Genomic DNA, 22,993 nt, shown 5'->3' on the forward strand with positions numbered 1-22,993 from the left:
TGCGTGTAACGTGTAACATGTTCCCAAAGGTGAGCTTATTATTTAACCACTTCTAGTCCGGACACTTTCATCCCCGATCATTAGATCTAATAGAAGACTACAAGACCACAGCCGCTAAGGACTCTGTGAATGAGCGATGTAGCCGTGTGGGCGGAGCTATTTTCAAATCTGGCAGATAGTACGGGGAAACTTCTCGGCGTGGCTGCGGCTATGAGAACATGTTATATGTTCCACCTTGAAAACGCATGGAGCACAGGGGCGGACTGACCATTCGGGTGCTCGGGCACTGTCCGAGGGCCCATGGTCAGTAGGGGGCCCCATGAGATGCCCCTGGTACCTTTCATAGGCTTTTTTGGGTGTGGTTTGAGTGTGGGCGAGGACACAGGGGCCCCATGATTCCCTATTGCCCGGGGGCCCCATGAGCTGTCGGTCCACCCCTGGTGGAACATATAACATGTTCCCAAAGGTGAACTTATCCTTTAACCACTTCAAGTCCGGACACTTTCACCCCCTTCCTGTCCAGGCCAATTTTCAGCTTTCAGCGCTGTCGCACTTTGAAAGATAATTGCGCAGTCATGCAACACTGTACCCATATGAGCTTTTTAGCATTTATTTGAGACAGATAAAACTTTATTTTGGTGGTATTAATTCACCACTGGGATTTTTATTTTTTTGCTATATAAATGAAAAACAAATTTTAACTAAGTAGCTCAGTAAGAGTTCTCACTCCTGGTGTTGACCTCCGCTTGCCTCTGACTATTCTCTGCCTGATCTCTTGGATTCTGACCTCAGCTTGCCTCTGATTATTCTCTGCCTGATCTCCTGGTGCTGACCTTGCTTGCCTCTGACTATTCTCTGCCTGATCTCCTGGTGCTGACCTTGCTTGCCTCTGACTATTCTCTACCTGATCTCCTGGATTCTGACCTCGGCTTGCCTCTGACTATTCTCTACCTGATCTCCTGGATTCTGACCTCGGCTTGCCTCTGACTATTCTCTGCCTGATCTCCTGGTGCTGATCTTGGCTTGCCTCTGACTATTCTCTGCCTGATCTGGTGCTGACCTTGGCTTGCTTCTGACTATTCTCTGCCTGATCTCCTGGATTCTGATCTTGGCTTGCCTCTGACTATTCTCTGCCTGATCTCCTGGATTCTGACCTCGGCTTGCCTCTGACTATTCTCTGCCTGATCTCCTGGTGTTGACCTCAGCTTGCCTCTGACTATTCTCTGCCTGATCTCCTGGATTCTGACCTCAGCTTGCCTTTGACTATTCTCTGCCTGATCTCCTGGTGTTGACCTCAGCTTGCCTCTGACTATTCTCTGCCTGATCTCCTGGTGTTGACCTCAGCTTGCCTCTGACTATTCTCTGCCTGATCTCCTGGTGTTGACCTCAGCTTGCCTCTGACTATTCTCTGCCTGATCTCCTGGTGCAGACCTCGGCTTGCCTCTGACTATTCTCTGCCTGATTTCCTGGTGCTGACCTCAGCTTGCCTCTGACTATTCTGTGCCTGATCTCCTGGTGTTGACCTCGGCTTGCCTCTGACTATTCTCTGCCTGATCTCCTGGTGTTGACCTCAGCTTGCCTCTGACTATTCTCTGCCTGATCTCCTGGTGCAGACCTCGGCTTGCCTCTGACTATTCTCTGCCTGATTTCCTGGTGCTGACCTCAGCTTGCCTCTGACTATTCTGTGCCTGATCTCCTGGTGTTGACCTCGGCTTGCCTCTGACTATTCTCTGCCTGATCTCCCAGTGCTGACCTTGCTTGCCTCTGACTATTCTCTGCCTGATCTCCTGGATTCTGACCTAGGCTTGCCTCTGACTATTCTCTGCCTGATCTCCTAGTGCTGACCTCGGCTTGCCTCTGACTTTTCTCTGCCTGATCTCCTGGTGCTGACCTCGGCTTCCTACCGGACCTCTCTCTGCCTGCTTCCTTGGTACTGACCACAGCCTGCCTCCTGACCACGCTGCTGTCTCACTGTGTTTGTTTATGAAAAATGAATTAAAAAGCATTTTTGGTTTGTGTTGCTGAGATGAAGTATAGTTTCACTGTATAAAATTATGAGTGTTGTTTGCTTGTTTTTTTGTTTTGCTCTACTTAAAATTATTATTATAACAACAACAACAACAAAAACAACAACAACAACCTGTGTTTGGGCAATTTTATTTAATATGTGTTTTTAGTTTCCAAAATGGTAAAACATTTTTAATAAATGTTTATTTCATTGTTTTTGAAATTTTTATTTCATTAAATGTTTTTATTTAACACAATCTGCATTAATGACACTATGGGGTTGATTTACTGAACCTGGAAAGTGCAAAATCTGGTGTCAGCTCTGCATAGAAACCAATCAGCTTCCAGGTTTTATTGTCAAAGCTTAACTGAACAAGCTGGAGTTAGAAGCTGATTGGCTGCCATGTACAGCTGCACCAGATTTTGCACTCTCCGGTTTAAGTAAATCTCCCGCTATGCACATATGCAATCTACATTATGTACCTCTGTGAGCATCTTTTTTCAGCCAATATATGTAAAAATGTATGTGAAAATGACTTTTTTTATGTTAAAAAAATCTGAAGAATATAGTTAAAAATATATATTTGTAAAAATATTTTTCATGTATTTCGTAATATATAAAGAATGCATTTCAACATGCAATATATATATATATATATATATATATATATATATATATATATATATATATATTTTTTTTTATATATATATATTTTGAAATATATTGAATACAGCCAAAATTGTAGTATTTCATATATATGTCAATATATTTGGGAAGAACATTTTTAAAATATGTCTTTCTTTCATGTGGGTAGTATTGGTATGTATGGATGTGAGTTGACAGCACTATATAACCCTTTGAGGACCAAGGGACGTATTTGTCCCATGTTTTTAATTGCATGTATCATCTGATTAAGAACTTAAAACTCTTCTTTTTTTTTTGGGTTTGAGTCAAAATATTAGTTCTTATCAACAAACAAATGGATCTAGCTTTTTGCCAATTATTTCATGAAATGGCTTAGTTACAGCAACTGAAGTGTACGAACTTTAAAAACAAAAAAATGTATTCTTTTGGCGTTCCAAAATCTTACAGTCCTCAAAGGGATAAGTACCTGAAATAGATAAATAAATCCTGGAAAAATCCCAAACTGCACTCTGATTATTAGAAAACACTGATTATTTTGTTGCAGTGAAATGATTGCATGCTGACTGACACCACAGACACAGAGTCGTGAAGTCACATCCTGCCGGATCATTATGACTCATGATCCAAGTCTTCTTCAATATGGCTGATTCTATTCTCGTAGGATGATTCGCCATTATCTCATTTAATTCTCATCCCAACCGCAATGGGAAAAGAGGATCTGACATTCTGACTAGCAGCCTATGAGGTCTGAGGGGGGAAATTTGCACTGACGTGGGTAATCTCAGCGAGTTTGACTCAGAAATGATTTGTAGCTTCTCCAAGCGGAAAACAGGGAGCCGAATGGCTGCTGCTAACCTCAGGCGCGGTGCAAGCAAAACCAATTAAATGAAAGCTCCAGTCAAAATCAGCTTCTAAAGTTTCAGATGGAGCGGGGAAGAGCTGCTGTCTGGATTCCTGGTGGGGTTTCTACAAATCCTGTCCCCATGATGGTGTTTAGTGGACCATGGCACTTCCCTGAACTTCCAATCCGGGAGCGTGCGCACAAGTGCCATCCTGCATCCTGACACCATGGCGCAGGAATCTTTGCGCACAAGAGTGGCTGTCAATCAACAGCTGGTGAGCAGCGAAGACATTCTCTAACCATTGCCACCTATACATGTCAGTGCACATGGCAACTTCCCGACCCTTCGTAGTCCCATGCTGGTGCACACGCTTCAGGGTGGCCACACTGGGGTTCCATAGAGCCATCGCAATTCATTGTAACCAGGGGTGGACTGACAGCTCATGGGGCCCCCGGGCAATAGGGGATCATGGGGCCCCTGTGTCCTTGCCCACACTCAAACCACACCCAAAAAAAGCCTATGAAAGGTACCAGGGGCATCTCATGGGGCCCCCTACTGACCTCGGGCCCTCGGGCAGTGCCCGAGTTCTCGAATGGTCAGTCCGCCCCTGATTGTAACCACCAAAAGAAAAAAAAGAAAAAAGAAAAAAAGTGTCTAATGCTGAAAACCTTTGACTTCATCCTGAGCTGAATAGATGGGACTGTAAAGAAAAAGACAAAAAATAGAACAGAAGAAGTAAGGCTCCATGTACACTACAGCTGATAAACTCACGTTTAGGAGCTTTTCTGCATTTTTTTTCAGCAGCCCCTGAACTCTCCCCAATGTTTTCCTATGTGTCCATGTACACAGAGTCGTTTACAGGCAGTTAAGTTTACACTCATTTTTTTTAACGCACCAAACACGCGTTCAGCAGTAGATTTTATCAGCGTTTCAAACAGCAAATGCTTGTAAACGCGGCTAACCGTGTTTATAAGCGTTTGAGTTTTTAACTCTTCCATTTCCAGATGCTGTCCCGAGCCTTTTTTCATCATGAAAAATGCATGCAAAGCGTTTTCCCAGTACACAAATGGACCCGGTACACCATACTTTGAGGTTTCGCATGAAAGAAAATATTTTAGACACTGCTGCAATAATTTCTGCACAGAAATGAGCCGGAACACATCCAAACCCCACAAAAAAAAAAGACAGCTAATCTCAACACGTACTGCTCTCTCTGCTTCTGCTCTCTCTATTTCTCTCAAAGTTCAATACATGAGGGTTAGGAGGGTCCTGCTCCTTGGAGCTTACAATCTAACTGGGAGGGGCTTGTGGTACAAAAGGTAGTAACTGTGGGTAATGGACTGGTAGGAAGAGTAGAAGATTCCAGTATTAGCTGAGGGCAGGATAGGCTTCCCTGAAGAGATAGGTTTTCAGAGATTGCCTAAAAGTCAGCAGAGTAGGCGATAGTCTGATAAATTGGGGTAGGGAGTTCCAGAGGATGGGTGACACCCTAGAGAAGTCTTGGAGACGAGCATGGGAGGAGGAGACAAGAGAGCTAGAGAGCAGGAGGTTGTGCGAGGAGCGGAGAGTACGGTTTCGGTGATATTCACAGACAAGATTGGTGATGTCATTTGGGGCGGAGTTATAAATGGCTTTATATGTTATTGTTAATGTTTTGAATTTTATTGGTTGGGCAATGGGAAGCCAGTGGAGGGATTGATAGAGAGGGGTGGAGGCCAGTGGAGGGATTGGTAGAGAGGGGTGGAGGCCAGTGGAGGGATTGGCAGAGAGGGATGGAGGACAGTGGAGGGACTGGCAGAGAGGAATGGAGGCCAGTGGAGTTATTGGCAGAGAGGGATGGAGGCCAGTGGAGGGATTGGCAGAGAGGGATGGAGGCCAGTGGAGGGATTGGCAGAGAGGGATGGAGGCCAGTGGAGGGATTGGCAGAGAGAGGTGGAGGCCAGTGGAGGGATTGGCAGCGAGGGATGGAGACCAGTGGAGGGATTGGCAGAGAGGTGTGGAGGGATTGGCAGAGAGGGGTGGAGGCCAGTGGAGGGATTGGCAGCAAGGGGTTGAGGGATTGGCAAAGAGGTATGGAGGCCAGTAGAGGGATTGGCAGAAAGGGATGGAGCCCAGTGGAGGGATTGGCAGAGAGGGGTGGAGGGATTGGCAGAGAGGGGTGGAGGCCAGTGGAGGGATTGGCAGAGAGGTATGGAGGCCAGTGGAGGGATTGGCAGAGAGGGATGGAGGCCAGTGGAGGGATTGGCAGAGAAGGGTGGAGGCCAGTGGAGGCATTGGCAGAGAGGGATGGAGGCCAGTGGAGGGATTGGCAGAGAGGTATGGAGGCCAGTAGAGGGATTGGCAGAGAGGGGTGGAGGCCAGTGGAGGGATTGGCAGAGAGGGATGGAGGCCAGTGGAGGGATTGGCAGAGAGGCATGGAGGCCAGTGGAGGGATTGGCAGAGAGGGATGGAGGCCAGTGGAGGGATTGGCAGAGAGGGATGGAGGCCAGTGGAGGGATTGGCAGAGAGGGATGGAGGCCAGTGGAGGGATTGGCAGAGAGGGGTGGCAGATATGGAATGGTTAGTAAAGTGGATGAGTCTGGCAGTAGCATTCATGATAGACTGAAGAGGGGATAGCCTGCGATGAGGTCGGCCAATGAGGAGGGAATAGTATAGTAGCTTTCAGACTGGGAGGCGGAGGGCCAGGACTGGGAACCAATAAGGTGGGCTGTATACAAATGTGCTAAAACGGAACATGCTGATAGGAGGTGAGAGCAGAGGGAGCTCATCAACCTGCTGCTTCTCCTTTCACTGTCCAGTAAGAAGGCCAAAGGCATAGAGAGGTCACCTGTGTATTCCTTAGCTGTAACAGAGACAGTGGTATCATTCTCCTGGCTGTGCTGTATGGCAGAGCTGTGCAACTTTAGGACTGGATGGACAGAAATACAAATCCTTTGACAGCTCCCCTATATATATATTTCCTCTCTGTATTTAGCTGTTTGCTGGAGTTCAGCTTCAATTTCCTTCTTCTCCTCCAGAAATTCCTATAAATCTGACAGACTCCACGAAGCGCTTCATGTGCGGTTTAGAGCGTATATAGATACCCCCAAATGCTTTCCAGGCCGGGCCAGAAAGATTTCTAACAGATGTTATGTAAAGATGAGAGCTCTGTAAATTGTACCGAGTGTACTGTAACCTCGCAGCGCCTCCCGGCAGCCTCCATCCCGGAGCTATGCCTGGAATTCTGCATTGATTTTGGTGCAGCGCTTGGCGGGGGGGGGGCCAGGGGGCGCACTACTGACATGAGACAAACGTATCTGTGCAATCAATGGCCTGCAGACACGTTTTCACTTCATAATGGAGACAAATGGTTGTATTACAGATCTAACAAGCTTTAATAGCATTGTAAAAGTGGATGGAAGACTCAAGTTGCCTGTTAAATGTCTCTTTTGGTTGATTAAAATGGACAGTGCATGAAAATGCAAGGTCTGCCTTGCTAACAGCTCTACTCCCCCCCCAGTAAAAAAAAATGAAAAATAAAGTTTAATCTGCCTATATTTTGCCTAAAAGTTTCATTAAATACCTTTTATACCCAGTCAGGTTATCCACACTGATTCTCTATGCAATACAGGCAGATCTTGGCTGGTGGGAGGGGCCAGCAGGGTGCTTTTCATAGCTTCCTGAATACATCACAGCACTCTGCCTCAGTACTTCCCTCAAGAGCCATCAGTCCTAATCAGGGGTGGACTGACAACTCATGGGCAATAGGAAATCATGGGGCCCCTGCAGGGGCGGACTGACCAGTTGGAAACTTGGGGAATGCCCAAGGGCGCGGGGTCAGTAGGGGGCCCCATGAGATGCCCCTGGTACCTTTTTCATAGGCTTTTTTGAGTTTGGGCAAGGACACAGGGGCCCCATGATCCACTATTGCCTGGGGGCCCCATGAGTTGTCAGTCCACCCCTGGGCCCCTGTGTCCTCGCCCGCACTCAAACCACACCCAAAAAAAGCCTATGAAAGGTACCAGGGACATCTCATGGGGCCCCCTACTGAACCCGGGCCCCCAGGCAGAGCCCGAGGGGCTAAATGGTCAGTCCGCCCCTGCTGACAACTCATGGGCAATAGGAAATCATGGGGCCCCTGTGTCCTCGCCCACACTCAAACCACACCCAAAAAAGCCTATGAAAGGTACCAGGGGCATCTCATGGGGCCCCCTACTGAACCCGGGCCCCCAGGCAGAGCCCGAGCGCCCAAATGATCAGTCCGCCCCCCTGTCCAGATGTAAGGAAGGAGTTATGCAAATATCAGAATACCTCGATGGGTGGGTGTCAGTCTGGAGGAGTCGGCCTTTCTAGGCAGGCTCACATGTGAGGCTGAGCCTTCATGATAGAAAGAACTGACATCCCATGAATGAAATGGGCGGACCAGGGCCAGTCGGGCTGGGGAGGAAAGATCTAGATGATAATGGAGGTCCTCCAGCCAGGAAATGAGGTGGAGCTCTATCTGACTTGCTGCAGCTTCTAATGCACATTGTGAGAATCTCACAGTGTGCAGTGAAATCAGAGTAAGCCATTTCAGTGCGGTAGAGGATCCGGTACAACTGTGCAGGACTGAAGGGAAGATTTAAAGGAATATACCAAGGGGGCATACATTGCAGAGATACTGAATATTTAGGTCAGACGGGTGGACTGACCATTTGGAAACTCAGGCACTGCCCAAGGGCCCGGGGTCAGTAGGGGGCCCCATGAGATGCCCCTGGTACCTTTTTCATAGGCTTTTTTGAGTTTGGGCAAGGACACAGGGGCCCCATGATCCCCTATTACCCGGGGGCCCCATGAGTTGTCAGTCCGCCCCTGAGGTCAGATTTAGACATTTTAATATAAAAAAAATCCTGGAATCCCTTTAAGAACAGACTAGTTTTTCCCTTTAAAGGCGGCGGGCGGCGGCGGGTGGCGTTGGGAGGAATAGGGGGTCAGGAGTCTCGGAGTCGGAGCCGTATGGGAGGTAGGAGAGTTTCGCTGGACAAGATAAGCAAATAGCTCAGCAGGATTTGAGATACAGAAGAAGAAACCCGAACGCAATATAATAACTAACACTCACCATTTATCTCTGGCCGCCCAATCAGCGCTGACTAATGGGATGTGAAGGGTCCCTGACGGCTTCGCGGCGCGCTCAGGCGCAGATAATGCCTTCCTTCAAGAGGACAGATTATACGGTGGAGGAGAGCTGACCATTACCGCCGGATCAGATTTCCACCATATATGTTTCTTTATTCTTTTCCCGACTTGACATCTCGCAGACCCGCGGCACGGAAATCATACCTTAGGGGACGCAGGCGGAACTGGAAAGTGATTTAACCCCTTGGCGCCGGCGCCTCCCGGCCCTTTAAGGGTTTCAGAAGCAGGGAGGCAGGGTGGGGTTTAGGGTCACGTGACACGCCGTCACGGCCGTCACGGCCATCACATGATCGGGAAAGGTCCCGATCGAAAGAGGAGATCGGGACCTTTCAGGGAATACCGGACATGTGTCCTGGAAGCACGTAGGGCGCGCGCTCTCTGCACATGTTTTTTTTTAATAGAACGCCCAGACGCCAGGAGGCCGCACATTTGCGTTTGGCCGTTGTGAAGAGGTTAAAATGACAGTCCGCATACAGGCTGCAGCAGGGGTGGACTGACCATTCGGGCTCTCGGGCACTGCCCAAGGGCCCAGGGTCAGTAGGGGGCCCCATGAGATGCCCCTGGTACCTTCCATAGGCTTTTTTTGGGTGTGGTTTGAGTGTGGGCAAGGACACAGGGGCCCCATGATCCCCTATTGCCCGGGGGCCCTGTGAGTTGTCAGTCTACCCCTGGACTGCAGAGAGGGAGCCTTCCAATCTCCAGATGTTCTTTAGATTGGGATGTCCAAGCTGAAGCAATATCTGTGACTTTATCTGCCAAATCATTTTTGATTGTCCTGGCAGCACAGTGGCTAAATGATTAGCACTTCTACCTAGCAGTACTCAGGTCGTTGGTTCAAATCTCAACCATGGCACCACCTGCCTGCAGCTTGCATGTTCTCCCTGTCCCTGCGTGGGTTTTCTCCCACACTCCAAAGACATGCTGGTATGTAAAGTGGCCTTAGTGTATGTATGAATGTGAGTGAGGGACCTTAGATTGTACACCCCTTGAGGGTTAGGGACTGATGTGAATGTACAATATATATGTAAATTGGCAGCACTGTATAAGTACCTATAATAAATGTTCTGTTCAGCCAGTCTTGCGATGCACAGATGGTGATGTGGGTCTGTTAGCCTCACCATTTTTATTCACATTGGTGCAAAACCTACCCCGATCATCTCCCCATCAATTTAATGTGGAGTACGTGCGGTGCAAGGCCTGCTACCTCTTCAAGAAAGGGAATGATCGGAATCATCATATGTACGTGATTTTGTATTTGCAGGGAAGGGGCGCGCGAGGCACCCACACCGTACCCACGCCACAATTCACAGGCACGACTGTCAATCACCGGGTCCCAGCCGGTGATTACTCGCTGATGCCCAGTGATTGTCCAGCAACTCCGACGGGGAAGGAGAAATGTTTGTAAAGAAAACAGTCGCTCCCCTGTCAGCTCCTGCGCATAGCAGAGCCATACAAAGCAGTGTGCTTACAGTGAAGGACAAACACACAGCCCCCATAGTAAAACAGCACACAGTTAACCCTTTGATCGCCCCATTTGTTAACCCCTTCCTGCCCAGTGCCATTAGTACAGTGTCAGTGATTTTTATTAGTACTGATCACTGTATTGGTGTCACTGGGGATGTCAGTGACACCAAGTTAGTTTCCCCCCAGTGTCAGATTGCCCGCTGCAGTCCCGCTATAAGTCGCTGATTGCCGCCATTACTAGCAAAAATAAAGAAAAAAATCCCAGTATATACACCGCCATTTGTAAACGCTATAACTTTCACGTAAACCAATTAACTTACACGTGTTGGAATTTTTTTTAGTAAAGACACAGAGCAGAATACATTTTGGTGTAAATTTATGATGAAATTTTATTTTTATTTTTTTTTTACTGGACATGTTTAATAGCAAAAAGTCAAAAATATTGTTTTCTTCTCAAAATTGTCGGTCTTTTTTTTTTTATAGCGTAAAAAATAAAAACCACACAGGCAATCAAATATCACTGAAAGAAAGCTCAATTCGTGGGGAAAAAAGAACGTAAATTTAATTTGGGTGCAGCGTTGCATGACCGCGCAATTGGCAGTTAAAGTACCGCAGTGCCGTAATGCAAAAAATGGCGTGGTCAGGAAAGGGGGGGGGGGGGCCTCAGGAGGGCGAGTGGCTAAAGCATCAGCTATGGACAATTTTAGGCCCTGCAGTTTGTCACCATTTCACAATTTTAAACCTTGACATGTTTGGTATCTCTTTACTTGACTCCCCATGATATTTAAAATGTTACCAAAAATGGGGTATTATATTGTGTTTGTGGGCACTAGAATTTGAGTGTGTTTTTCCCTAAAAATTTGTGTTGGATAAATGGCTGCACAAATGTTGTGCGACATTGGTAAAAAAATCCCAATAAGTGTATATTGATTGGTATATATATATATTTTAGCGCCTGAAGATTTTCACACAAATAGAGCTTTCTTTTGGTGGTATATGATCACCACTGGGTTGTTTATTTTTTATCATATAAGCAAAAAAAAGACAGAAAAATTGAAAAAATAACCAATTTTTTTAAACTTTCTGCTATAAAATATAAAAAAAATGTAAAAAAATCAAATTGCTTCATAAATGTAGGCCAAAATGTATTCTGCTACATGCCTTTGGTAGAAAAATCCCTATAAGTGTATATTGATTGGTTTGTATGAAAGTTATTGCGTCTACAATCTAAGCGATATACTATATACTGGAATTTTTATTTATTGATTTTTTTATACTATTAATGTCAGCAAATTATAGTGGGACTTTAATAGTGTGGCGGGTGATCTGACACTAACTGACACATTGTGGGAACTGACTAACTGACAGTGACACTAATACATTGATCAGTGATAATAGTATACACTGTCACTGTACTAATGACGCTGCCTGGGAAGGGGTTAACATCTAGTGGCAATCAAAGGGTTACCTGTGTGCCTAACAGCGTTTACTATGTGCAATATGTGCTGCTTTTACTTAACGATGCAGCCAGTTTTACTCCCTGCTTTGCAGCGACACAAGTTTATTCTTCAGGGCCTCTGCTTTCAGAAAATATATAATGTTTGGGGGTCCTAAATAATTTTTTTTTGGTAAAAAAAATGCTGTTTATTTGAAAAATTTAAAAAAAATGCTCTAGGTGGCAAGTGTAAGGGCAGCACGGTGGCTAAATGGTTAGCACTTCCGCCTGGCAGTACTGGGGTCGTTGGTTCAAATCCCAACCACAGCACCACCTGCCTGGAGTTTGCATGTTCTCCCTGTGCCTGCGTGGGTTTCCTCCGGTTACTCTGGTTTCCTTGCACACTCCAAAGACATGCTGGTAGGTGAATTTTCTCCTGTCTAAAATGTCCCTAGTATGTGTATGAATGACAGGGGCAGACTGACCATTTGGAAACTTGGGCACTGCCCGGGGGCCGGGGTCAGTAGGGGGCCCCATGAGATGCCCTGGTACCTTTTTCATAGGCTTTTTTGAGTTTGGGCAAGGACACAGGGGCCCCATGATCCCCTATTGCCCGGGGGCCCCATGAGTTGTCAGTCCACCCCTGATGTATGAATGTGAGTTAGGGACCTTAGATTGTACGCCTCTTGAGGGTTAGGGACCAGGGGTGGACTGACAACTCATGGGGCCCCCGGGCAATAGGGGATCATGGGGCCCCTGTGTCCTTGCCCAAACTCAAAAAAGCCTCTGAAAAAGGTACCAGGGGCATCTCATGGGGCCCCCTACTAACCCCGGGCCCTCGGGCAGTACCCGAGTTTCCAAATGATCAGTCCGCCCCTGTTAGGGACCTTAGACTGTACACCCCTTGAGGGTTAGGGACTGATGTGAATGTACAATATATGTAAAGTGCTGCGTAAATTGGCGGCGCTATATAAGTGTTTAATTGGCAGCTTCTGGTTGAGGCTTCTCACACAGGTGACTAATCATAAATTTCCTGGACGCAGTGAAGAATCAGATGTGGAAATTTGACATGCCGCATGGCGTGGAATCTGACGGCGTTCGCTTTGCCTTGCGCTCCCTGCATCACGTGCGCTGCGCATTTTCTCATTGGGGCCCTCCAACCGCCAGGCACCCTTTCTCTCGCTTTAAAAAAAAAAGAAAAAAAAATCCCTCTGCAGCATGGAGGGATTTGAGCAATCCAACGAATTTCCAAATTTAGAGTTCAGGAATCGCTTTGTATAAACAACGGCGGATTTTCAAAACGAGATGTTACAAAGCGGCTGCCAGAAGGCGCTCGCCTTTTTGTGACGAAATTCCGTCACGTCGCAAGCCAAGGATCGGGAGAGAGAGCTGCTGGGTGCAAGAGCGATGAAGATTTCCTGCCTGTCCTGCCTCCTGGGTGGTCGGACTTCACATGAAATATACAGGCTGACAAATGCCTTTACAAAGGCCAGATTACAGTCAGCTGGGTAAGAGGGAGACGCGGGATGGGGCTCATACCATGTACAGCCTCAACTTGGCACCGCCTCGGAAAACACTTCATCTGCAGGCTTGAAATTTACAAATGGCTGTTAGTGAACTCGTACTCGGCGGATGGGGGGGGGAATAGATCTGCGCAGAAACCAATGACCTTCTCTGCCGCGCGCGGCGTCTGCGTATTGTTACAGAGACAAAAAATGTTCAAAAATATCCGAGGAACGGAGAGGACCTGCAAATGGGCTTATTACTCTTCCCTGAAGTTCCTCTGTACAAAGTGCAAATGTTTTCTATCTGGACAATATGGGGGGAGATGGGGGGGATGTACAACATACAGTATATAGGAACCTCTGGAAGTGCCAAGAGCTCCGGTGCTCCCGGGAAAACAGGACAGGAGTGATGGAGTTACAGGGCAGCCATATTTGTATTTTCCAACTTAAAGTGGATGTAAACCTCAGACATGAAATATGAACAAAGCATATTCCTCTATAGTGTGTGCTTGTCTTAATCCAGAGCACTGAGTGTCATTTCTGTATGCTGCCTCATTCCTCTATGCTATCAGTATAGCTGGTGATTGACAGCCTCAGCACTGTTCCTGTGTGCTGTGCAAAGGGGGTATGTTTCTTCCTTCCAATCTCAATTCTGTTGAAAAATCACATTGAAATCTCCACCGCCCCTTCATATCCAACCACAGATATCTTAAGTAATGGCAATCCAGAGCACTAAGTGTCATTTCTGTCTGCTGCCTCATTTCTCTGTGCTATCAGCATGAATAACTTCTGACAAGTTTTCTTGACACCAAGAGAAAAAAGGTGACAGGGGTGGGAGCTCCAGCACACAGCTGGTGATTGACAGCTTCAGCACTGTTCCTGTGTGCTGCGCAAAGGGGGTATGTTTGTTCCCTCCAATCTCAATTTTGTTGAGAAATCACATTGAAACCTTCCCCGCCCCTGAATATCTAACCGCAGACATCTTAACCCCTTGGCGCCGGCGCCTCCCAGGCCCTTTAAGGGTTTCAGAAGCCGGGAGGCGGGGCTTTAGGGTCATGTGACCGTCGTGATTCGTTGTCACGGCGGTCACATGATTGGGACCTTTCCGTGAGTACCAAACATGTGTGCTGGGAACGCGCAGGGTGCGCGCTCTCAGCACGTATGTTTTTCTTAATTGCACGCAAATGTGCGGCCGCTCAGCGTCAAGGCCCAGATGCCGGAAGGCCACACATATACGTGCGGCCAGCACGAAGGGGTTAAGCAATGGTAATCCAGAGCACTAAGTGTAATTTCTGTCTGCTGCCTCATTCCTCTATGCTATCAGTATGAATAACTTCTGACAAATTTTCTTGACACCAAGAGAAAAAAGGTGACAGGGGTGGGAGCTCCAGCACACAGCTGGTGATTGACAGCCTCAGCACTGTTCCTGTGTGATGTGAAAGGGGGGTATATATCTTCCCTCCAATCTCAATTTTGTTGAGAAATCACATTGAAATCTCCACCGCCCCTTCATATCTAACCACAGATATCTTAAGTAATGGCAATCCAGAGCACTAAGTGTCATTTCTGTCTGCTGCCTCATTTCTCTGTGCTATCAGCATGAATAACTTCTGACAAGTTTTCTTGACACCAAGAGAAAAAAGGTGACAGGGGTGGGAGCTCCAGCACACAGCTGGTGATTGACAGCCTCAGCACTATTCCTGTGTGATGTGAAAGGGGGGTATATCTCTTGCCTCCAATCTCAATATTGTTGAGAAATCCCATTGAAAGCTCCACTAAATATCTAACCACAGATATCTTAAGTAATGGCAATCCAGAGCACTAAAAGTAATTTCTGTCTTCTGCCTCATTCCTCAATGCTATCAGCATGAATTATTATTATTATTATACAGTATTTATATAGCACCAACAGTTTGCGCAGCGTTTTACAATATAAATGAATAACATCTGACAAGTTTTCTTGACACCAAGAGAAAAAAGGTGACAGGGGTGGGAGCTCCGGGCACACAGCTGGTGATTGACAGCTTCAGCACTGTTCCTGTGTGCTGTGCAAAGGGGGTATGTTTGTTCCCTCCAATCTCAATTTTGTTTAGAAATCACATTGAAACCTCCCCCGCCCCTGAATATCTAACCACAGACATATTAAAGCGGAGTTCCACTCACCTATCAAAAAATAAAAGTCAGCAGCTACAAAAACTGTAGCTGCTGACTTTTAAAATACAGCCACTTACCCGTCCCTCGGTCCCGCGGTGTTTCCCCCACAACCTGTTTCACTGGCCATCCTGTATTTCAGGCGCCGGCATCTTCAGTGTGGGCACCCGGCTGTGATAGCTTGCGGCTTCACAGCCGGGTACCCACTGCGCATGCGCGAGAAGCGCTGCGCCTCCTGAATGGTCCTGTAGTCTTCTGGGACCTGTCATGTGTCCCAAAAGACTACAGGGAGGGAGGGAGGACACCGTCCGCTTCCAATCACCTAGTACTAATCCCCCATCCCAACACAAATCTTTGCCCCCCCTCATTCCTCAACTTCCAGCTCATGCCCCCCCCATTCCCCTCTCCTATCACAAATCCCCCCCCCCAGATCTCCCCTCTCAGCACAAATCCTCACTCCCCCCCAGCACAAATCCCTCCCCTTAATCCCCCCTCCTAGCTCAAATCCCCCTCCATCCCTCCTTCTAGCACAAATTCCCCCCCCCCCCAGACTCCCCTCCTAGCACAAATCCACACTCCCCCCCCCCCCAGCACAGATCCTTCTCCTTAATCTCGCCTCCTAGTCAACCCCCCCCCACCCCCTCTTCTAGTACAAATCCTCTCCCCACAAACAAAATCAGTTCTAGCACTTACCATGTGGAGCCCTCTCTCATAAGTTCATTGTGCTAGGGGCAGCTGACCCTCCTGACACCCCCCCCCCCCCAGTCCTGACAGTACAGTTTATGCAGGTGCAGAATGTAAAATATCCCATGGCATCATGGGAGCTGGATTTTTTCCTATGCTCAGACTAGGCTCGGTTTAGGAGGGGGGAGGAGAGGCCACACATCTCACACAATAATCCTCAGACTCAATGTCTCTTTTTTCAGAAACGGTAAGTAAAGGGGGAGGATATTGGGATGAAAAAAAGGTATGTATCAATGTGAACAGGATCAATGCATTTACGACGGCGTCACCAACCCCAAACTTAAGTCACAAATAAGGAAGAAAAAAAGTGGGTGATCAAGGGTGACTCCCCGGGAACAAAGAAAAGTTACACATATAAAAAGTATAAATGTTTATTTACCAAAAGATTATTTGTCACAATATTCATCTAAGTAGAATGACAATCCATATAAATCATGTATATATCAGCAATAAAAAACTTCTGTTATATTACATATGTCATGGGTTTACTATCAACGCGTTTCGTGGTGAAAAAAACCTGCTTCTTCAGGACCTTACGGGGTTTTTTTCCCCTCAAATTAATTCCCCACTTTCTACTGCAGGAATACCTTGATTTTGAAGGTTTATGTTTCAAGTATTTTTTCATATTAACCTCCCTGGCGGTATAAGTATGTCATATTTCTGTGCTGAAAGCGGTACATTATTTTGCACGGAAATATGTATTTTTTTTATTGTAGGCTGTAATTCTTAGGAATAACTCACTGAAATCTGTCCGAACAAGAGTCTAGTAAACATCCCGGGGATGTTACAATTTGAAACACGAAATCATAAATTATAATTTAATAAATAATCATAAAAAATAATAATATAATAATAAATTTAATTCAATAATATAATCAAACAAAAAACACCGAAATTTGAAATATAGCGCCAAGTTTGCACATCGCTGAGCAAAGTCGCAGAATCGTGGAAATGAGGAATTTCTCCACAAATCATTATCACTCAATTCTGCAGGTGGTTCTGATTTACTATCGCTGTTCTCTAGCCGGTCTAAAACCGCTTTTTGACAGGAATTTGATGAGTGCAAAATTGGAATACTTTGCCTACTTTCTAACATAATAAAAGGTAATACACTATGGGAAGCTCTACGTATGTATTTTACTGAGATATTGGCTTACACCCTAAACTGTATACCTGGAGAGGATATCACCATCAATGCGCACACCCCAGAGAGGGAGATCATAGCAGGGAGAGGTACCCAGTGACAGAGGAATCATACACATGGAGGATCCAGTTTTGTGATCCCTAGTGTTTTGACCCCTGCGGGTCGAAGCAATGAGGTGAGAAGCCAATCCTGCCACTTACGGATACTTTTTTGTGGTTACCCACAGTCACCATCCACAGGCACGAGTGTACATCTTGGTTTTTGGATTGCGTGGTGTGGATAGCACCATTTTGGACTCTGTTTCACATATATTTTTGAATTGTGTGTTGTTTTTTGTCATGCGTTTTATTGCATGCTTTAAGTCAGATTAGACTACACAGACATTTTCCTCTATTGTTTACATATATTTTTTATTTTTTATATTTTTTATATTTTAATTTGTTATGTATTTGATGTTTATATTTTTTGGATACACCCATTAGTGTTCTGAGTTTAACCAATTCAATACCGTGCAATTTTACACCTTCCTGCCCAGGCAAATTTTCAGGTTTCAGCGCTCTCACACTTTGAATGACAATTGCGCGGTCATACAACATTGTACCCAAACTAAAATTTGATCATTTTCTTCACACAACTAGAGCTTTCTTTTGGTGGTATTTAATCACCACTGGGGTTTTTATTTTTTGCTAAATTAACAAAAAAAGACCAATAATTTTGAAAAAAAACATGTTTTTCTTTGTTTCTGTTATAAAAGTTTACAAATAAATAATTGTTCTTCATAAATTTAGGCCGAGATGTATTCTGCTACATGTCTTTGGTGAAAATAACCCAAATTAGGATGTATTATTTAGTTTGTAGGAAAGTTATAGAGTTCACAAACTATGGGATAGATCTGAAAATTGATAAATCCTGAAGTACTGACAGCCAATCTAATTTCTTGAGGTCCAAGAATGTCAGGACAGTACAGATATCCCCCAAATGTCAGAACAGTACAGATATCCCCCAAATGTCAGGACAGGACAGATATCCTCCAAATGTCAGAACAGTACAGATATCCCCCAAATGACCCCTTTTTGCAGAGTAGACAGTCCAGTGTACTTCATAAGAGGCATGGCGAGTTTTTTGAAGTTGTATTTTTTTTGTCATAATTTTTCGGAAAATTAAAAAATTAAAAAAATTAGTTTCACTATTTTTTTTTTACATACTGTCACCAGTGCAGTACAGCGTCATCATATAACTGGCATGGCGGTGATCAGGGACACTGAGTGGTGACAGTATGAAAAAAAAAATATATATATTTTTTTAATTTATTTTATTATTTTTTATTTTTTATTAATTTTTTTTTCTTTTTTTTAAGATTTTTTTTTCATATTTCACTATGACCAAAGTAGTACAATATTACCATAGTAACATTGTACTACTTTGGGGAAGTGATCAGTATTTTTTTATTTTGTTTTATTTTTTTTTACACAATTTGCAATAAGCAAGCATTTATCTGAATGACATCGATTCATTCCGGGTTTTTTTTTTTTTGTGCTTAGCTGTGATTTGGCCACAGCTAATCACATGACATATGCATGTGATTAGCTGTGACCATTTACAGCTAGACACTAGTATACAATGGATGGCATGAATGAAGCCATCCATTGTATACAACTGTCATGTGACCTGCTGTGATTGGTCACAGCAGGTCACATGGTACCGGCAACAGGGGCCGATACTCAGATTTGTCATCGGACGTGTCCGAGGTACACGGCCAGTGACAGATCGCGCCGCTGCACGGCTCTGCAGGAGCGCAATCTGCGCATGTGCGAGAGGACACCATATGGCATCCACCCGGAACGCTGATGACATTTGCCGGCCGCCATTCGGCCATAGGGCTGGCGGCAAATGGTTAAAACATATTTTTGCATCATTTATGCACATTTGGTTTTGTAGAAAGAAAACATTCACTTGCATGTTTATGCGTTTGTTCTATATTTGAGTCCAATTTTGTTTGGACTTATCACCCTTAAATCCCTAGTTGGACTATTATACACCATCACCATCTAATCCTGTTTAGGATTAACTCACTTTTGTTACTTACTTGTTGTGTATATTAGTTCACATATTGTTTATTACCATTTATTTGGTTGTGCATTTTTCACTTGTTATTCACCTTTGGATCCGATAAGGATCAAATCACGGTCAGATATTTGTTAAGACCCCATGTGGATCTAATCACATTTTTTTTTTTTTGCACATTGTGTCACTCTATATATGATTTTATGCATACATTAGTATAATACGTGATTTATGGATTGTGAGTAGCGCTGCATCATTTTCTCTCATTGCATGTATTTGATCATTGGTACCGTATATGGTTGGATGTTAGCAGCTTCTCTTTGATTGCATTATATTACAGATAGAAGCACAGGAGGTTCACAACACCATTTCTTTGACCTAAAGGGACGCTTTTTGGACGCCATGGACGTTTCTCAGTTTCCAGGCAGAAAGAACAGTAAAAATGCAGGCAGGGCGCCGGACAAAGCACTCGGGACAAAATGTATGTGAAATGGTTTGATACAGGAATGTTATACTATGTGATTTTAGTGTATTTTGTGAATGTCACTTTTTAAAATTTTTAAATTTATCACCAGTTCCGTCCCCCTCAGGGGCGGACTGACCATTTGGGAACTTGGGCATTGGGGCCTGGGGTCAGTAGGGGGCCCCATGAGATGGCCCTAGTACCTTTCATAGGCTTTTTTGGGTGTGGTTTGAGTGTGGGCAAGGACACAGGGGCCCCATGATCCTCTATTGCCCCGGGGCCCCATGATTTGTCAGTCCACCCCTGGTCCCCCGTACGCCCCGACACTCACAGGGACCGGAACCCGGAAGACAGATGCCGGCATCCGCCAGAGGACATTGCCGGGGACACTGCAGGGGGGACATCGCAGGAGCGCAGGACAAGGTAAGTGAAACAGGGATCCTGGAGCGACGCTGCAGGGTAATCCTGAGTGTAGCTCGGGGTTTCCGCTTTTGGCACTGATAATTAACCCCGGGCTACTACTCGGGAATACCGCCAGGGGGGTTAAATCACCGGTCACATTGCTGCGATTTAAAATGGTGCTATTTACGTGTGATTTCTGAAAACTTTATTGTGACTAGTGAAGATTTTCAACGATTTCCTGCAATTTCCATTATATTCTATGTACGTGAAATCGCAATGAGCTGCAGAAAAAGTAATGCAAGAACGACTTTAGAAATTGCGCTGCAGCAGGTCGCACAAGTTAGAACACATTCACCTTCATTAGATGAGATTTCAATTCGCAAATCGCACCTGAAATCGCACCGGTAGGACCGGGCTCTTACCCAATCTAGTATGTAATGTCTATCTTTTGATTTTTTTGTAGAAACAAGAGAAACTATCTGTATACAAAAATTGTGATAGGGAAACATAAGGTCCTGAAGAAGCTTTTTTTTTTTCCAGCACGAAACGCGTTGGCAGTAAACCCATGACATATGTAATAGAACAGAATTTTTTTATTGCTGATATATATGTGATTTATATGAATTGTTTTCTACTTAGATGGATATTGTGACAAAAAAATCTTTTTGCAAGTAAACATTTATACTTTTTATATAGGTAACTTTTTTTTTTATTAGCGGGGAGTCACCCTTGATCACCCCGTTTTTTTTCTTCCTTATTGGAGAATATTGGGACGCCCTCTTACACACAATGAGAGATTTTTTTGGAAGTGACACCAGGGGTGGACTGACAATTCACGGGGGCCCCGGGCAATAGGGGATCATGGGGCCCCTGTGTCCTTGCCCAAACTCAAAAAAGCCTATGAAAAAGGTACCAGGGGCATCTCATGGGGCCCCCTACTGACCCCGGGCCCTCGGGCAGTGCCCGAGTTTCCAAATGGTCAGTCCGCCCCTGAGTGGCACTCATTTGTTACAGCGTTGTTTTTAGAGAGTGAAAAATGCATTCTACTTGTGAGAGGAAAATGGCGGACTATAAACACATCCCCACTGGACTATAAACCCCTCCATCCATGGGACTGAAACCTATAAAACCTCATCTGCTTTCATAAAAGGATTATGTCAGATGTTGATGATTTTACAGCCTCCCTGATTACTTTTAAAACTTCTACCCTGTTAAGTTCCTGACTTCCCAGCGAAACACATTTCTGCAATCTCCCACGCGAAGGGCGATCAGGGTTGAAATATGGAAGGCGCAATATATAATGTGGACTGCTGGAAGGCCAGACTAATATGCTCAGCGGCTGACCCCCTGTCAGCTCTCCGGCCCAAACTGAATGATGGCGCCCCCCATAAATTCTATTCCCTCCATGCAGCATGAGGCCCACAGCTAAACATTCTCCACATCTATGTTCCTGGGTTCAAGATGACATAATAAAATGTTACAAACTGTACAAAAAATTATCTATTTTTAATTTACAATGGCCCCATTTTCATGGCCCCCCCCTAGTAGGAAACACGGATAGTGAAAACAGAACTTTTCAAGTCTGCGTGTCTCAATACAAAGCAACAGCATCAGTTTTCAAAAATGTGCCACCTTTCATCATTATAAAGCCACCCTTGATAGTCTGTCGAGTAGCTGATGTCATCAGTTTGCTGCAGGCAGGAGGAAGCATTTCCTCAGTCTCTTCTCCCCCAGTGATCACTGTGGCTCTACATTGTAACTTTGTAACAAACTAAAGGTGAGAGGCTGCAGCATGATCCGATAAAAGTTCCACTTTTTGGTCATTATAAAGCCAGCCTTGAGCGTTAGTCCAGTAGCTGATGTCATCAGTTTGCTGCAGGCGGCAGGAAGCAATTCCTCAGTCTCTTCTCCCCCAGTGATCACTGTGGCTCTACATTGTAACTTTGTAACAAACTAAAGGTGAGAGGCTGCAGCATGATCCGATAAAAGTTCCACTTTTTGGTCATTATAAAGCCAGCCTTGAGCGTTAGTCCAGTAGCTGATGTCATCAGTTTGCTGCAGGCAGCAGGAAGCAATTCCTCAGTCTCTTCTCCCCCAGTGATCACTCTGGCTCTACATTGTAACTTTGTAACAAACTAAAGGTGAGAGGCTGCAGCATGATCCGATAAAAGTTCCACATTTTGGTCATTATAAAGCCAGCCTTGAGCGTTAGTCCAGTAGCTGATGTCATCAGTTTGCTGCAGGCAGCAGGAAGCAATTCCTCAGTCTCTTCTCCCCCAGTGATCACTCTGGCTCTACATTGTAACTTTGTAACAAACTAAAGGTGAGAGGATGCAGCATGGTCCGATAAAAGTTCCACTTTTTGGTCATTATAAAGCCAGCCTTGAGCATCAGTCCAGTAGCTGATGTCATCAGTTTGCTGCAGGCAGCAGGAAGCATTTCCTCAGTCTCTTCTTCCCCAGTGGTCACTCTGACTGTACTTTGTAACAAACTAAAGGTGAGAGGCTGCAGCATGGTCTGATAAACATTCATCATCAGTTTGCTGCAGGCAGGAGGAAGCATTTCCTCAGTCTCCTCTCCCCCCATGATCACTCTGACTCTACATTGTAACTTTGTAACAAATCAAAAGGTGAGAGGCTGCAGCATGATCTGAAACAAATTCCACATTTTGTCATTATAAAAGCTTATCTCTGGTGATTCTGCCCAGGCTGAGATAATGTCATCAGTTGGCTGCAGGCAGCAGGAAGCATTTCCTCAGTCTCTTCTTCCCCAGTGGTCACTCTGACTGTACATTGTAACTTTGTAACAAACTAGAGGTGAGAGGCTGCAGCATGGTCTGATAAACGTTCCACTTTTTGGTCATTGTAAAACCAGCCTTGAGCATCGGTCCAGTAGCTGAGATGATGTCATCAGTTTATGCAGGCAGGAGGAAGCATTTCCTCAGTCTCTTCTCCCCCCCATCATCACTCTGA

This window comes from Staurois parvus, unplaced genomic scaffold, assembly GCF_062004578.1.
Source record: "Staurois parvus isolate SC_StPar_1 unplaced genomic scaffold, SC_StPar_1.0 ptg001731l, whole genome shotgun sequence".
In the NCBI taxonomy this organism is placed as follows: domain Eukaryota; kingdom Metazoa; phylum Chordata; class Amphibia; order Anura; family Ranidae; genus Staurois; species Staurois parvus.